Below are 19,348 nucleotides of genomic sequence, written 5' to 3' on the forward strand. Positions count from 1 at the left end.
GACTTCTTTACAAAAAGGGAATGCAGAAACAATTGCAAGTATTTATTTTCTTATCAAATAATTTTTCACTATCTGACTTATGATAGCTGACCACACATTTTCTCTCAGCATACGGTAATTGTGAAACAGAGCGCATTAAGCTTAAACTGCAAATATGTTTTGTTCTTAAGTGTAACAGTCAGCAGAAACTGCATTGTCTGATTAATAAAGAGAAAATAAACAAATAAAATCATGCAGATTACCTAATCCACAGCTGAAGTATATAACTACTTTGAAAGTATAAATAGGAAAAAAAAAACCACCTCCAAACCATATATATAAACACCAGTGATTTAGGGAAAAGCAGCAGCAGATTGGAAGGAACTCAGAAGAGGGAGTTAGGAGAAGCTTACTCGCCTGCAGATCTATTGGTCTCCACCACAGTGGTAGTCAAAATCTTATTGTCTGAATCATTTTAAACTATCTTGCAAAAGTCACTATAAAATGCACAAACACATACTGACAGGAAGATGGATATAACTTAATAAGCCTTTTTTATCTCTGTGTTTTCATTTCTATGACTATCACAGTCAATTGGAATTGCACTGGGAAATCTAAGAAAAACTACTGATAAGGACAATATTAAACTGATGCCTCATATACATATTTTAAGCCACCGATATGTAATATTAGGATACAATCAAAAATCTACTGTTTGTTATTTAAATTCCATCCATTTTTAAGACAAATACTGTGCTTGCATAAGTATACAGGGGGAAAAAAAAAAAGTGATTTAATCGTTCTAAATTTTCCACTAGAATTAGAAATGTCCCAAATAATAACAGTCCAAAATTCTTGCATCAGTCCCTGAGGAATTTTGCAGTTCCCTCAACACTGAAGTCAGAAATAGAGGTAAATATTGAAACAATATTTGGGAGGAGCAGACAGTCTAAATTTTCCAACCTTTTGTGTTCCTGTTAGTTCTGGGGCAGCACCACAAGCTCTTCTCTGGATTCAGTGATGGGTCTGCTTATGCCAGTGACATTTACAGCACATTGGTGGCAGCTTGCGTGCAAGCCATGGACTTGCCTGCAGGATGCATTTGGAGTTCTGAAAGGACCACTGTGGTGAAAGGAGAAGATTGGTGATGTTGTGCAGTGACCAGGCATACTGGATCATGGGACATTCCTGAGGAAACCAGAGGCTCTGAGAAGATAACTGAGGGAATGTACACAAAAGCTCTCCAGGGCACAGCATGTGAAGCAATGGAAAAACCAACAGAGAGTTGGTGGTAACAAAACTCACTCATTCAAATCTGAGGAACCCTCCACCAGTTCTTAAACTGTGATACAAGTATCACTTGTGACATATGAACTATGGAAAAATTTAAAGGCTGAAGTAAGAAGCTGTATGGATAAAAAAACTATAAAGATGTTACCCAGCTGCTTGCAAGTTGTGATGCAGTAGCTATTACAGCTGGAGAGCTCTTAGAAAGGTGGAGGCCTTGTGAAATATTTGTGGAAGCAGAGGATAAATTCTTGTTTGCTGTGTACTTGTACCAGAGAAACCCACTGTGTAGATAGATGCCTTAGAACTGGAATTGCATATAGATTTCATTTATCCCTACGTTTAATAATTCTATGCTGAGATAAGAGTTACTATGGATGGGATAGGGTCATGCATGACATTTTATTTTTCAGGATTTACACAAAGATTTATATTGAGAAAATAGAGATATAGTGAAGACTTTGGATAGCACCTTTGGCATTGACTGTGACAACAAAATACTGTTCCTGTTGTGTTTTCTTGGCATGCAGCCTTGTTGCATATATATTGTTATGCCTTACAATATATATCCAAAGAATAAAAAGTAAAATATTTTTGGTTACCTTTCATAAATGTTCATTTTACATCCCAAGGATGAACATCTGTTTCAAAAGTATTCTTTAATGTAATTTTCATTTTAATAAACCAATGTTTAAGTGTTCTTAATATCCGTTATTTTGCCCTTCCTGCGGTATTTTTCTCTATGGAGGAAATGTTCTGGTACTAGAAAATTACAAGAAAAAGTATGGACACAAATTCAGAACAAGATCTGCCATATTGACATAAAAGGAGGACTTCCCAGAAGCCTGAAACCTAGCAAATGCATTGGAGTTTATCTTCCACGTCAACTGGAAGTAAATACATAAACATCTTGTGTTGTGAAAATCAGACTGTGATGTTTAAAATGAGTTTGCTGTTGAGCACACCTTATATCAAGACTACAATACAGGATATTTACCAAAGGTCCTTAAACTTTGCAGAATGGACAAGTAAAAGCTAGAGCAAATCCTTAACATGCTTCTAGGTTTTGGAATGTCATATTCCAAAACAGAGAGAAACTGACCCTGTACTTAGTTAATAGGGTAAATAGGAACTTTTTAGGAGGTCCTTTCCAGCACTGTTTTCTATGCTTTCTATTCTTTCTGAGCAGAAGGAGAAGTGATGCTTCATATTTGTAATCCATGTTCCAAGCATATTTAGGCACTACATCATGGAAGAACCCTTGGGAAAGGAGCTTGGTCTGAGAACAGTGCTTTGAGGTATGTGAAGGGACAAAAATAAGAAGTGTCAGTACTGACTGACTGGAGCAGACACTTTCACTTTGAAAAGAGAGTAGAAGGTTCCCCATCACTTCAAGTTTACAGATGACAGTGTACTTCCTTTTCCAAAGATACGCTTTTTCTTGTGGTAAAGTTCTATGATCTATTCTTCAAGTTTTATTATTTTAAATTGTAGGGTGTTTTTTTAGGGTTTTTTTTTATTTTTTTAAGAAAACACAGATAATAACAGATAATAACAGAGAAAAGCATACTTTCAGCTCAGAGGCATGGTGAGTAGTTATATGAACTCTGTATAATCTATTAAAGGTATTTCAAACTTACAAGAAAATTATACCCATTTAGATCAGCTAAGCAATATAGATATAAGAGTTTACAGACTATGAGAAGTTGAGAAACATCGAGGAGTTGATGCAAAGTCAACTAAGATAAATAGGAAACTTTCCAATCATTCAGTATGCCAGGTACTGGCAGAAAAACCTGTAAAAGGCCATCCTACTCAGATGGATGCATGCACTCAGAACTGAAGGAAATAGATGAAAATTAGTGAGATGAGTTGCTTCTATACCTCTTTCTCATCATCCTTACATGTCTCTATAGAGACAATAATAACAATGGCACCAGATCTGAACACAAGAGCAGCAAGGTCACCATTTGGGTGCAGCCAGCCTTGACGGGTGTGCCTTGCAGGTATTAGGTATGTAAGATCTCTTAGGCAATTTTACCAGAAAGTTTTACTTAGGCAGGTATTCCAGCCAGAAAAAAACATGCCCTTCCATCTTTCTATCAGGACATATATTTGTAGCCAGTGGCAGGGACATCATGACGCAACAAGGAGGGTAGATCTGATATACTGTTAAATCCAATATCAACATCCACATCACTAAAGTCTGCTACAACCCTGGCAAAACCAGAGGAACTTCTTAATGATGTACTATGCTGATATGTCAAAAAGAGTGTGACAAAATCAAAAGCAATTGAACTACAAGTTACTGCTTTGTAACTGCAAAGTCCCTGCTGATGGCTCTGCGCCTGCAATCTGTCAAGCCGCCCCACTCAACGACAGAAAGAATTTCAGTTTAACTACCTTCATGCTTCTAGCTTATATACTGTCATGCTACTTAATCACTTATTACAGCTAAAGTTGATATTTTAACCATGGATCTTATACTTTTGTGAATGCTTTGTAGAAAAATTGTATTACTCTTCAAAAAATGAATTGTTCACCATTAGCATGGAAATCCTGATTTGATAGAACTATTGCAACCATGTAGCCCTGTAATACTGTATTCCCATTGCTATTAGGCCGTAATTTTGTGCTAAATTTGCAAAGCTTTGGGACTGGGGTTAGTGAGGCTTCCTCTACTTGAACTTCTCCTAATCTGCCTGCAACTTTGTTTTACTCAGCTTTGTTGTGACAGCAATTTCTCTAATTGACCTATGGTTAATTTGTTTTCCTTTTGTTTATCTTTGTGTGGTACAAACAATGCTGTATACAGATGACAGTAAAAGCAGTTATTCTATGTAGAATGAGATATTCATGGCTCTAACATAACAATGCAGCATGGAGAAACACAGGGCTGGCACTAGAAAAGACAAGACACAGGATGCAGGGTAGAGAAATTCACTCATTGGATGCGGCACAAGCTTGGCACTGGAGACCCCACAGCTATGAACAGCTCACCAATGGTTAATCAAAGAAATGTAAACCTGGAGCTAGGCCCAGCTAGTTTTAGGGGTAACAAAGAGAACAAATAAGTAGGATCTCCCACATTTAAAAGGCACTGTATATAACAAATGTAAATGTAGCATGGACCTGCAGATCAATGAAGAATGAGCAAAGCTGTAAAAGTAAAAATGTCTAAAAGTGGATCCTAGAGGGAGGGAGAAGAGGGAGAAGAAGCGATCAACATGAACATCATGTCCCTCCAGGTGAAGGACTCCAGATGCTCATGGTAACACCCCCTGACCTCCATCCCCAGAGTGAAATCGCCAACCACACAATGCAGGGGAATAGGGAGAGAGTGCACATAAAACGAGGAAAAGGGGAGGAAGCTAAGCATGTAAACTGTGTTGTTTTACTTTCTTTTTCTGTAACACTTAAATATGCACTAGTAATCATTACACTCTTCTGATTTCAGTTATACTAACAGTAAATTCTTGGCTCTACTTCTCTACAAGGTATGCTTCTACTTTGCCTGTAAACAGGATTTTGAGCATAATACTGTATTGCCTCAGGGTAATTCAAATGAGTCACTGATTGTGGGCCTTAATCACATTGTGCAGAAGTAAAGAAAGCAGTCGTTCCAAATTACTTTCTTGTATGACTCCACAATCTGTTGCCTATTATGATCTAGTCTACTTTTGGGAAGCAGCTTGTCAATGCAGATACTTTTTCTCCCAGAGATGCTGTGTATCCACAGGATGATAAAACACTCTGACAAGATTGGAAAAGGAATGAAAGCAACACCAAGGGAGAGCAACAAGGAGGTTAGGCTATTTTTACTTGGGAGTTCTTGAGAATTAGAACTTAGGGGATAGAGGAAACAAACAGATGTTGGGAGAATAGAAGGGGTTTTGGCAAAGATACTGTGTCCAGGGGAAAAAAAAAAAAAAAAAGGAGGTTTGGAAGGAAAAACTTTTAGTGTAAAGTAGGACAAAGCTTTTAGCCAATCAGGAGTAGTTCTGGGAAGATAAGCTATGTATGGAGTGGGGAGCTCTATGTCTGGGACCTGGGCTTCTAGTAGCTCATACTATTTAACAACTTGCATATCCCCACCACATCTTTAGCCTGTGTCGTTCTCACAAACAACAAGCAGGCATTGCTCAAGGAACAGCAAAGAAAAAACACTGTTCTCAGGAGGTGTAATGGATGAGGCCACCCTGCTTGGAGGGAGGTGGAGAGAGAAAAGAGGGATTGAGGCATATGATGGCAGGCCATGACATGTGGCCCCCCGGACAGAGAAGCAACTTAGACTCAGGTCTTTTTTGTATACCAGTCTAGATGCAACCTGACATGCCAGCTGAGACTCCTGAGAAGGAAAATAAAAAGATTTTGTTTTGGTTTGTGTTCCTCAGAAGGGCAGATGTTATAATAGGATGCACAGAATAATGACTAAAAAAGTACCTGGGAAGACTGGTATACAGCTGCGTCTTGCAGAAAGTTAAATTTGACAAAGGTCAAACAGTACGAGTTCACACAGAACTAGGAGTAGATACTGTTTGCTCCATGATGGAAAATTTGTTTAGATGTCCAAAGGAAGTCAGAGTTATTGCAGATGGTCTTTTTAAAGGAGACAAGATCACACCATACAAGAACAATGAGATCTGAAGCTGTGCAACTTGGAACTGTACGTACCAGAACCCTGATTTTTATTCTTTCTGTGAGTGATTTTCATAGAGCATAATATTCATGTACTCTGAAAACCACACTGCAGCTTCAAAAGAATTAGATGCCAGTTGAATATACTATAACAAGAACACTGTGAAAATCTGTCAGAACTTTTCTAATACGAGTGATCACTTGTTATAACAATGACGAAGTGCGGAAAAATACTTAACCAACTAGTATTACTTTTTTCCAAAATGATAATTTGAAAAAAAAAATTCAAAAAAATCAAAAAATCAGTGTTGAGTCTCCAAATCAAGCTCCATGATTTGATTAGCCTTTAGTTTTCATTAGAATCTGTATGACTTAGCCAGTGCCTGTTTTATTTTGTCAAACACAGGTTTTTTATGTGATCGCAAATCTGTTAGGCTAATATTTACTTGCAAAATAATTTTAATATAGTAAGAGAAAACAGACAAAACAAAAAATCCTGAAGGATAGCATTCTATGTCATGTTATGAGTGGTGATGGTGATTTTTATTTCACTAATATCACTAATGTAGTTATATGATGAATCCCTTCTTAAGTAACAGAATGAAAGCTACAACCTCATACTGCAGCAGGTAAGGAGGCAGGGGATTTTATTTTGGAGTTCCAGGTTGGGACAAATTCTGTAGGTTTTCATCCTACAGAAAATGTTGCTCACCCCTCCTTGATTCAATCCAGATAAAAATTGCAGGCTGAAATAAAACATTAAAAATATTTATTTGTGTTCTTAATTTGGAGTTTAAAATATTTCAAGTGTCAAAACAAGGAACAGTATGGAATTTTTAATTTTTCTGTTCTCACCTTGAGATACAATTTTTATTGTGCAATTAGAGATTTGAAAATATCAGAAATACAGTAATCAGTTAAAGTTGGTAGGAAATCTTTCATGGAACCAAAATATGCTTTTAGTACAAAGGAAAAAAATACTGTGGAAAAAGGCTGATTTTTACTTACTGTTGAGATGTTACGTTCAATGCCAGTGTCAGCAATAGATACTCAGGTCAGCAGGAGAGCACCTGAAGAGCAGAACAAAGGAATTCCAGTCACTCCAGCCAGTAAGCCAGCTTCATCAGGGGCTCAACTTAAATGCATTTATGCAAACACCTGTAGGATGGGGAATAAACAAGAGGAGTCAGAGATGTGCACATGCTTGCAGGGCTATGATCTTATTGGCATCACGGTGATGTGGTGGGATAGCTCCTATGACTGGAGTGTTGGAATGGAAGGATACAAATCTCTTTAGTAAGGACAGGCAGGGGAGACAAGGAGGGGAGGTGTCACCTTCTATGGCAATGACCATCCGGAGTGCATGGAGCTCTGTCTAGGGATGGATGAGGATGCAGCTGAGAGCGGCAGGGGCAGGTGACATTATAATGGGGATCTGCTACAGGCCACCCAAGCAGGAAGACCAAGCAGATGAGGCCCTCTATAGACAGATAGGAGCAACCTCACATTCACAAGCCCTGGTCCTCACGAGGAACTTCTACCACCTCAATACCTGTTGGAGGGACAACACAGCAGGGCATAAGCAATCCAGAAGGTTCCTGGAATGTGTTGATGATAACTTCCCTCTCCAAGTGACAAAGGAGCCATTGAGGAGAGGTGCTATGCTGGCCCTTGTTCTCAACATCAAGGAGGGACTGATGGGGAATGTGAAGCTCAAGGGCAGCCTTGGCTGCAGTGACCATGAAAGGGTGGAGTTCAAGATCTTTACAGCAGTGAGGAGGGCTCACAGCAAGCTCACTACCCTGGACTTCAGGAAAGCAGACTTTGGCCTCTTCAGCGATCTGCTTGGTACATGACCATGGGATAAAGCCCTGGAGGGAAGAGGGCCCAAGAAAGCCTGTTGATATTCAAGGTTCACCTCCTCCAAACTCAGGAACAAAGCATTCCAATAAAAAGGAGGTTAGGCAACAATGCCAGGAGACCTGCCTGGATGAACAAGGAGCTCCTGGACAAACTCAGACACAAAAAGGAAGCCTACAGAGGGTGGAAGCAAGGACAGGTAGCCCAGGAGGTACACAGAGAAATTGTTCAAGCAGCCAGGGATCAGGATAGGAAAGCTAAAACCCTGATAGAATTAAATCTGGCCAAGGACATCAAGGACAAGGAGAAAACAAGAAAAGCTTCTATTAGGTACATTGGTGATAAAAGGAAGACTAGGGAAAATGTGGGCCCTCTCCAGAAGGAAAAGGGAGACCTGGTTACCCAGGATATGGAGAAGGCTGAGGTACTCAATGATTTTTTTGCATCAGTCTTCTCTGGCAAATGCTCCAGTCACATTACCCAAGTCACAGAAGGCAAAGGCAGGGACTGAGAGAATGAAAAACCACCCATTATAGGAGAAGATGAGGCTCGAGACCTTCTAAGAAACCTGAAGGTTCACAAGTCCATGGGACTTGATGAGCTGCATCTGTGATCCTGAGGAAACTGGCAGATAAAGATGCTAAGCTACTATCCATCACATTTGAGAAGCCGTGGCAGTCTGGTGAAGTTCCCACTTACTGGAAAAGGGGAAACATAACCCCCATTTTTAAAAATGGAAAAAAGGAAGACCCAGAGAACTACAGGCAAGTCAGTCTCATCTCTTGCCTGGTGAGATCATGGAGCAAATCCTCCTAGAAATTGCTAAGGCACATGGAAAATAAGGAGGTGATTGGTGACAGCCAACATGGTTTCACTAAGGGCAAATTGTGCCTGAATTTGGTGGCCTTCTACAACAGGGTTGCAGTATTGGTGGATAAGGGAAAAGCGATTGACCTCCTCTACCTAGACTTGTGCAAATCATTTGACATTGTCCCACGTGACATCCTTGCCTCTAAATTGGAGAGACATGGATTTGACAGATGGACCACTCAGTAGGTAAGGAATTGGCTGGATGGTCACACTCAAAGGGTTGCAGTCAAGATCGATGTCCAAGTGGAGAGCAGTGACGAATAGCATTCCTCAGGGGTTGGTATTGGGTCCAGCACTAACATCTTTGTTGGCAACATGGACAGTGAGATTGAGTGCACCCTCAGCAAATCTGCCAAAAGACATCATGCTGTGTGATGCAGTCAACACGCTGGAGGAAGAGATACGATCCAGAGGGACCTTGACAGGCTTGAGAGATGGCCCTGTGTGAACCTCATGACATCCAATAAAACCAAGTGCAAGGTCCTGCACATGGGTTAGGGCAATGCCAAGCACAAATACAGGCTGGGTGGAAAATGGATTGAGAGCATCCCTGAGGAGGACTTGGGGGTATTAGTTGATGAATGACCACATCAGCGGACCAGGGAAGAACTACAGATGTCATCTATCTGGACTTCTGTAAGGTCTTTAACATAGTCCCCCAAAACATCCTTCTCTCTGAATTGGAGAGATATGGATTTGATGGATGGAGTATTCAGTGGATGAGAAATTGGTTGGATGGTCGCATCCAGAGTGCAGTGGTCAACAGCTCAATGTCCAGGTGGAGATCAGTGATGAGCAGTGTCCATCAGGGTTCCGTATTGGGACCAATACCCTTTAATATTTTCATCAATAACATAGACAGTGGGATCGAGTACAACCTCAACAAGTTTGCAGACAACACCAAGCTGAGTGATGCAGTTGACACACTTGAGGGATGGGTTGCCACTGAGAAGGACCTGGACAAGCTCAAGGAATGTGCCGGTGTGTAACCTCATGAGGTTCAAGAAGGCTAAGTGCAGGCTCCTGCACCTGCATCGTGGCAACCCCTGGGATCAGTACAAGCTGGGGGATGAAGGGATTGACAGTAGCCCTGCCGAGAAGGACTTGGCCAGCAGGACTAGGGAAGTGATTGTACCCCTGTACTTGGCACTGGTGAGGCTGCACCTTGAATATTGTGTTCCGTTTTGGACCCCTCACTACAAGAAGGATGTTGAGGTGCTCAAGTGTGTCCAGAGAAGGACAACGAAGCTGGTGAGGGGTCTGGAGCACAAGTCTTATGAGGAGCGGCTGAGGGAACTGGGGTTTTCAGTCTGGAGAAGAGGAGGCTGAGGGGAGACCTCATTGCTCTCTACAACTACCTGAAAGGGGGTTGTGGTGAGGTGGGTGTTGGTCTCTTCTCCCAAGTAACTAGTGATAGGATGAGAGGAAATGGCCTCATGTTGCACCAAGGGAGGTTTAGACTAGATACTAGGAAAAATTTCTTTACTGAGAGAGTGGTCAAGCATTGGAACAGGCTGCCCAGGGAGGTGGTGGAGTCACCATCACTGGAAGTATTCAGAAAACGTGTGGATGTCGCACTTCAGGACATGGTTTAGTGGGCATGGTGGTGTTGGGTTAATGGTTGGACTGGTTGATCTTAAAGGTCTTTTCCAACTTTAATGACTGTGATTCTGTGATCAACAGCATAAGAATAAAAAATAAAGTAAAAATGATCACCATAAAATGAGTCTAAATATGCTTATAGAATACTGACCTTGTCTCAGGTGGGACAGAGTTAATTTTCTTAATAGAAGCTAGTATGAGGCTATGTTTTGGATTTGACATGTAAATAATGTTGATAACATACTGATGTTATCAGTTGTTGCTAAGCAGTCAAGGACTGTCCAGCTTCTCATGTTGGGCTGCCAGTGAGCAGGCTGGGGGTGCAGGGGAAGCTGGGAGGGGACACAGCCAGGACAGCTGACCCAGGCTGGGCAAAGGGATATTCCATACAATATGATGTCATGCTCAGTATATAAAGCTGGGACAAAGAAAAAGGAAGTGGGGGGCGAGGGGGACGTTTGGAGTTATGGCATTTGTCTTCGCACGTAACCGTTACACGTGATGGAGCCCTGTTTTCCTGGAGATGGCTGAACACCTGCCTGTCCATGGGGAGTGGTGAATTAATTCCTTGTTTTGCTCTGCTTGCATGTGTGGCTTTTGCTTTCCCTATTAAACTGTTTTTATCTCAACCCAAGAGTTTTCTCACTCTTACCCTTCCGATTCTCTCCCCTATCCCACCGGGGGAGTGAACGAGTGGCTGTGTGGTGCTTAGTTGCTGGCTGGGGTTAAACCATAACAAATACTGATTTGAAACGACATCTAAAGCAAGTTAATATAAGATCCCCATTCTCATTGCAGCTAACTTCCAGATTAATTTATTGTGTGCATGACAAATACCAATAATATCAACAACATTTTCACACCAACCTTTGTATGAAGGAGGAACACCCTGTTACAGAGGTTAGTAACACTGTGCTCCCAGTCTGGGAGCCTGATCTCAGAATTTATGCTGTTTAATTTTGCATATCTGTATATTATGTACGTCACTACTACAGATTGAAGTGGATGCCACATTTCAGAAAGCTGACTATCCCTTATATATTGTATTGGTTTTGCATGGCATGGTTTTGGCAGTGGGGAGGCTGCAGGGGCTGTTTGTATGAGAAGCTGCTAGAAGCTTTGGGAGCTTGTCCTATGGCTGATAGAGCCAATGCCAGCCGGCTGCAAGATGGACCCACCACTGGCCAAGGCTGAGCCCATCAGGGATGGTGGTAGTGCCTCTGGAGTAACACATTTAAGAAGAGGAAAAAAAAATGACAATAGCAATTGCAGCCAGAGAGAGGAGTGAGACAATGTGAGAGAACAGCCCTGCAGCCCCCAGGCCAGGGCAGCAGGAGGGGCAGGAGGGGCTCCAAGCGCCGGAGCAGAGGTTCCCTGGCAGCCCCTGGGGAAGCCCATGGTGAGGCCGGCTGTGCCCCTGCGGCCATGGAGCTCCACGGGGGAGCAGATCCCCACCTGCAGCCTGGGGAGGACCTCACGCTGGAGCAGGTGGATGCACCCAAAGGAGGTTGTGACCCTGTGGGAAGCCCACAGTGGAGCAGGCTCCTGGCAGGGCCTGTGGACCTATGGGGACAGGAGCCCACGGTGGAGCAGGTGAAGAGTGTGAGGAGTCCTCCCCTGAGGAGGAAGGAGTGGCCAAGACAAGGTGTGATGAACTGACCACAACCCCCATTCCCCGTCTCCCTGTGCTGCTTGGGGAGGGAGGGGGTAGAGAAAACTGGGAGAGAAGTTAAGCCTGAGAATAAGGGAGAAGTGAGGGGAAGGTGTTTTAAGATTTGGTTTTTATTTCTCATTACCCTACTCTGATTTGATTGGTAATAAATTAATCTAATTTCCTCAAATTGAATCTGTTTTGCCTGTGAAGATAATTGTTGAATGATCTTCCTGTCCTTATCTTGACCCACGAGCCTTTCATTATATTTTCTCTCCCCTTTCCAGCTTAGTAGGGGGAGTGATAAAGCAGCTTTGGTGGGCAGCTGGCATCCAGCCAGGGTCAGCCAACTGCATATATATGTATACATATGATTTAACCACAATACCAAAACATTCTTGTTATTTTCTTTCCTTATATGAGCTTTGTAAGGTATTCTGAATATTTCATAGAAAGATCAGCTTAATGCTTAATACGTATCAGCACGTAAATGTGATTGATACTCTATAAACTGTCAATGATAAATAGACATTCTTAAATGGCAATCATTAGGTTGAACTGTTGTCCCATGTACTGTTTCCTTATCATTGAAGACATCTTTTTATAAGTGGGAAGGAGAAATGAAATTCAGGTAGAGTTCTTTACAATTAAGTGCTCTATTTTGCTAAGCAGACTTAAAGGGAATTGATATATTTTAAAAACTTACGGAGAGCACAATTCAAATCATCTGTATCAATGAGAGCCAGAAATACGAAACAGAATTTTCAGTCTTTGCATTCAAATCCAATGGCAGTCCAGAGGATAAATAATAAGAAATGCTATTGAAATAATAGGAACGAACATCTCAAATGAAAAGTCAGACATCCCAGGCATCAGTGTAGTTAATTATTCTTTTGTTCTTTAGGAACAAAAGACTATGGTGCTGTCAGATCATGAAGTGTTTGTTTGATGCACTTTTCTTATGGAAGCTGGAAATATAGATTCAAGTCTGACATTTGTAATCATCATCAATGTGACAAAATACAAAAAAAGAAGTTAAACAAATATTGATTCATTACAAATGTCACAGCCATTTTTTTTGTTTCATTTGGACTACAGTCTTTAAAATTGGTTCAGATTTTTTAAATATTTTATTGCAAGTATTTTTCTTTCTGGTCATCGTCTTTTCAAAGATTTCCTAAGATCAAGTTTTTCTTTTATGGGTTCTCAGATATTTATTTGTCACTGCTGTGAGTTAATTAAATTTTATTTCAGTTTTGTATGTATCTATTGTTAAAATTCAGAAATTTGAATTAATTCATATATTGTTTGAGGACACATTCTATGTCCTTTCTTCACCTTGACTTGTTCTACCAGTTGTCCAGCAAATGTTTATTTGTAGAAACATCTTTGTTAGTTCTTAGTAAAACTAACTGAGAAAATGTTGGTCCCAAATGTTTCTTGTTACAGAATCCCATAATTTGTATTTAAAATTTATACCACCATTAAATTATAAAAACCAAAGACACACACTTTAATTCTCAAACTAACTAAAAGAAGGTTGACATTAATGGCAGTTGTGCAGCTTAATCCCCAAATCAGCTTTGGAAATCTAAATTCAAAAGTCATGCTGACAAAATAAATTAAGTAATTACCTACTCATCCTTTTAATTTCCTAAAACCCAGAGAAAAGGTTCAGAAAAAGAAACATGGATGATCTTACACCTGAAGCTTAGAAGAACAGAGTTCCAGACTGAGCAGCATGCTGCTGAGGGCTGCAGCATGTCACTTCCCTGGAGCACAACAACAGCAAACCCAAGTTATCTGATCGGAGTGACAGCAAGTAACTGGGGTATAGCAGGGAGCCTTGCTCTCATTCTCCTGCAGGCTTACACCGCAAGTAGAAATCATACACATCTCGACAGTTGTGCCTTTTTTAAAAAAAATATAAGCCTTCAAAAATTCTATCATCTGCTACACGTGATCTCAGCTACCACTGTCAACCTGTCCTTTGCTTTGTTAGACTGTGTGTATGTCTAGTAAGTTTTTAAAGCATCACAGAGCTAAGTAGAATAGGAAGAGACATCAACATGTCCTAAATTACACCATAGGCCTGAGTCACTGAAATTATACTGCATGTTGCCTAGAACAGTTAAGCGTGTTAGTTCAATTTGGTCAGAAACTTTTTGTATGTCATTTGTCCCACTGCCTATTATGCATATCATTCAAGTTAGAATAACAGATTATTTCCACTGTTATTGACCAATATATTTTAGTCCTGTTAATTATCTACAACTAATAATTTCGCCACCTATAAGTTGTGTGTCTGTAGATTAATCACCTGATGTTATTGCATGTGATACAATCAAATAATATCTGCAGTCAGGCTGTAGAGGAACAAATTAAATACATTTCTCTTCATCAAACTTAGAGTACACATTTTTGTTTTCCTACATTTTAAACTTGGCATTCCTATTTCCTATAATCCTCAAGATACAGATGTTGATGTTGGGAAGAGTCTTTCAGTCCCAAGAGTTTTTCCAACATTGCTGGGGTAATGGGGCTCTAATTATGACATCACGGCAAACCTTTGCTGGCAGAGTCAGGAAAGTTTCTTAGGCAATGTCTTGTCCTTGCTGTTAGGGCATCTAACTCAGCTTGTTTAATTCTGGACAACTCTTCAGAATAGCATTATTTACTGACTGTATTTGTTTGTCTGAAACATAGTATAATAAAAATGTAGATAGTACTGCTAGACTTTACTTTTAAGTAATGTGAAATGAAATTATAAACGATAGACCTGTACTAGTCCATTCATTCAGTGGATTTGTGTGTGATCTCAACAAAGCAGGTTTGTTAGCATCATGCTATGCTCTGAATATTTCTTGTTTATTCATTCAATTCTGAATATCACACCATAAGGAAAAAAAAACCCAACCTATTCAGAAAGTGGCACTACTTCTGCTCTGGAACTACCTCACTTGTCTACAAATAGCTCTTTTGTATGATAAAAAACAGATCACATAGGGCATGTATGTAAGTAAGGATAAGAAATTTAAGCAGAAATGTTCACAACACAGATCCAGGTTTTTTGTATAACATTCTGCTGATATGAATCCTTGGAATTGGTGATGAAGCCTAAATATTTGCTACATCCATATCCATTGAGCTTCACTAGACTGCAAAAGTAGTACTGAACCTTCTCTGTATATATTATATAAACATGCAGTAGATAAATAAAACCTGATGTGTAACAAAACAATTTATCACCTAAGTTATAGATCACTTGAATGTATTACTGAAATGCACACAAGAACCGTAATGGTTTCCTAATTTCTTTAACATATACTGTAAGTTAAAGAAATAATGAAGGAAAGATATATCAATGAGGTACAGAAGAAATGTTTCAACAATGTACAGAAAAATAATAGAGGTCACAGTACTGTTTGCTGGTGATTCTCCTCTGTAATGAGCCTTTGTTACACAGATATTTTTATTTTTAGTCTTTACAAAACATATTAATCAAAACCATAAGTCTCAGTGACTATTCACCTCTTTCAGTCAAAAACCCAAAGTTACTGTCTTCACCTTTGAAATACTACATAGCTACTCTGCACTACCTTCATCTTTTTCCTAATTCATTTTCTATTGATGTATTTTTTTCATTAACACCTTTTTAAACTTTGGCTAGGTGTTCTTTTACTCTTATTCATAACTGTTTCTTAATAAGTCAGAAAATGTCTTATAGGCTGTCCCCCTTTATATCACAGAAAACTACTTATCAAGTAGCTGCTTCATGTTATGCCCAATTAGTTGTCCTTGACATGATTATTCCCCTCCATTCTCATTCAAAACTCTTTTCAACACCGTCTCATTCTGTTGTGTAGTTCTCATTCCCAGACTAACTTGATTAAAACTATGTATGTTTATGGCAGGAAGGGATGTGAAGGTAAAAAATTTGGACTGTGTCTTTTTGTATCTATGATTCTATGACTCTATTTGTGTTGGTGCACACCAGCAATCATGAGATGCTGAATCAACAAGCACCTTCCCACTACCCTTTATTGACTATTATACAGTATGAACATATACTTTAAGGCATCTTAGTTTCAATATCACAAATTAAAAGATATGAAGTTGACAAATTTTAAATTATTTCCTGCATCTATCAGTTCTCTGGGCTCTGAATGGAAGATCATGTGACATGAGACTTAAAAGACTGATTAACTTCATTTCCAGATGGTGCCTAAACAATAATATTTTTAAAAAAAATTGGTGCCAAGCTGAATCCAAAAGGTTTAATTTCTTTTCGAATCTGACATTTAATAGTAGATTCTGAACATATATGAAAATTCGTTCTTGATGCAAACTCAGATTTCAAAGTTAAGGGGTTAGTTTTTCTTAGTGTGGTGTGTTGTGTCCCCACTGTCCCCGCTATCCCCCTGGGGATTTTCTTTCTTTTTCCTTTTTTCTTTTTTTTTTTTAACTTTTTTTTTTTTTAAAAAAAAGACTTCTTGAAGAATTCAGTCAATACAACAGCAAATCTGTTTAGAGCCCTGCAACCTCATAGATTTTCTCAAACACAGCTGTAACTGTAGTTTGATAAAGATAAATTACCCTTTTTTCCTCAGACTTCAGACTACTTATTGTGTGTGCATTAGGCAATTAATAGAAATACTTGTTAACTCTGTGACACCACAACCTCTAACACAGGTTGAGCTGAATTAGACACAAAGAGGTAACTGATTTTAATCATATTTCTTGACTTGGATTCTACTTCCTGGTTGGACAGTACTTATCACACTATTATCCCAGCCACTGAAAATTAAAGTACATAAAGCCCCTGACACAAAACGAAAAATACCATTCCATCAGCTATCAAAACACAACTGCTCAAAAATCTTTTATCAGAGGATTATCTGTAGAATCAGGAAGTGTTAACAAAGGAAACAACATACATTTGAAGATGAGTAGGTCAATAGTTCCCATCAGTCAAAATAATTTATTTTCTTATCATAAGAGGAACAAGGACTTCCTCACATATAAGATATTTGAGGGTCAGAATACAGGGGTTTTATTTTTCTGGTCTATTCCTTTTGCACAGATCAGTAGAAAGCCTAATGAAGAGTTTATCAGTGTAGTAATAATGTGAGAGAAGAATCAGTTATAAGGATTGGATACAGATAGCACTTCCTATGGTTTCCACAGTATCAAGTATCTTGTGTACATTTATTATATACATTCAGATATGTCAAGTGTGCCTTCCTAATTAAAATCCTAAAGATTTCATGAAGTTCCTAAACACTTATTACTGTCCAAAAAATGATAAAGCTTATGGGAACAATCCGTATTGTGCCTACTCTATCTGCAAAAAAGGTCTTTGTTAGCTAGAGAAAAAGCATATGATCTGTAGCTCTCACTACAAAAATGTCACCAATGCTGACAGTAATATTCAAATATGTCATAGTGAAATAAGCTGAGAACTGTACACACGCAAGAAAAGAAAAAAAAATCTGACTTGACAGGGAAAATGACAATGACTGAAGACTGCAAAAGAACATTTTACAAAAAGATCAATGTCAAACAGTCTACACCAATGATCTTATTCATTCTTGTTATTTTGGCTGAACAAACTTACTTTCTTGCCAGGACTAACCAGACCTGGAGGGAAAACCTGGTGCTTGACAGACTCCTAGGAGAACAGTTACCTCACAGTACCCTAGTTATCCCCACTCCATATGCCCAGGTATTGTACTTTTCTTTGGTCTAGTAATTCATCACTGAACAGGCTATTCTTCAAAGAATCTGGGTATATTGCCTTGGTGTATAAAAGAGTGAAACTGTTGCTAGGATCAAGGAGTTAATACATAATAAGTGGCAAAATCTTCTGTGGCATAGATTAGTGTCTTCTGAATAGAATTTGATCTTAAAATGCTCCTCAAATCCCAGATATTGAACATCTCTGAAGGATAATGAGTTATTTGTTACAAAATGACATTGCAGAAAATGAAGCAGCCATTACAGATGTGCTCAGCAATAGCTCACAGACAATCTTGGGTATCAGAGTGAGTTTTATAGAGAGAAGAGATGCTGCCCACAAGAGTGCTATTATCTCCAACTCTTATCTGAAAATGCCTCTTATGATTTTTAGCATACATTTGGATAACTGCCAGAGAGCTTATTGTAAAATGTCACCTAAAGTACAGATATCTCTTCTATCAGTGGAGTGCTACGGAGTGCCACTCCAAGACTTGAACCCATGACATCGTGTTAGAAGCAAAAATCATAACAAACGAACCAGAGGGAACTTGGCAGCCTAATTCATGACTTCTTATCTTTACACAAATTGTTATGACAAAATGCATTGCTTCTTAAAAAGAAATGTAGTTTACATCCAAACCTGGAATTATAACATCTGGTCTTTATTCAGTTTAAATAGCCAGAGGGTAAGGCTGTGTCTTCTTTGATAAACACGTAGGTTAATACTTCAAAACAGGAAAGAGGTCTATGGATGTTAAATACAATTCTCAAAAGTGACCTTAGCTTTTTACCTTCCCACTTAATTCTGATTGCTATTGTATGTGGTTTCAGAATAGCAGTAATTCCCCTTTAAATAATGAATTGCCAATGCAAGACCCACTTCTACTATGCTGAGTGACAAAAATTTAAAAAAGTTTGGATAATATCTTACTGTATGTGAATTAATGGCAAAACTCACTTATTCAGACAGGAAGTCACACATATTTTATGCGTACTATAGATAACATATTTTGCACTTCTTTTTCTAGTTTGTCTTAATACCCAATGTACTTATTTTTTGTTTTATTCAGTAGGCCTAAATAAGGATGGGACCCATCTAATAGTTGATATACTTGTTATCCGCCATTCTCTAGTAGAAGATCCAATAGCCAGTAAACACTTTTATCATTAGTGAGATTTCTCCTTGTATATTAGAGACAAGCATAAAACTTGACCTCTTTTTTTTTTGTGATGACATATGCAGCCCTTAATTCCTCCATCTATCAGTTTAAAAAGTTGAAATTACTATCACTAAACACATAGTTACATTTAGGCATAGCCCATGCCTCTATATAAAAGGGAGAGTTTTCCCAGGATAGCTATGTCAGCTCTGTTGGAAAAACACACCGTCTGGCTGACATTGGTATATTGCCAACCTGCTGTACAATAGCAGAGTACAGTTCCCTGTTAATGGTTTTGTTGAGGTCTTATGTGAGAGTGTAATTCTGATGAATTTTGAAATACCTAGCTTTTAAACCAGTGTTACAAACTGGCAGGCAAGCCATTATTCTATCATAATTTTTTCCACTTCATTCATTGTTCTTTTGCTGAAATATATATTTCACATTGCTTATTACCTTTAATGATAAAGCCATACATTTAAGAATGTACAGAAAGTTCAGTTTAAGAACAAAACATATCATATCACTCTGCAGAAACAGTCCTTTCTCTTCTATCACTCAC

This window comes from Phaethon aethereus, assembly GCF_964289735.1.
Source record: "Phaethon aethereus genome assembly, chromosome: 2".
NCBI lineage: Eukaryota > Metazoa > Chordata > Aves > Phaethontiformes > Phaethontidae > Phaethon > Phaethon aethereus.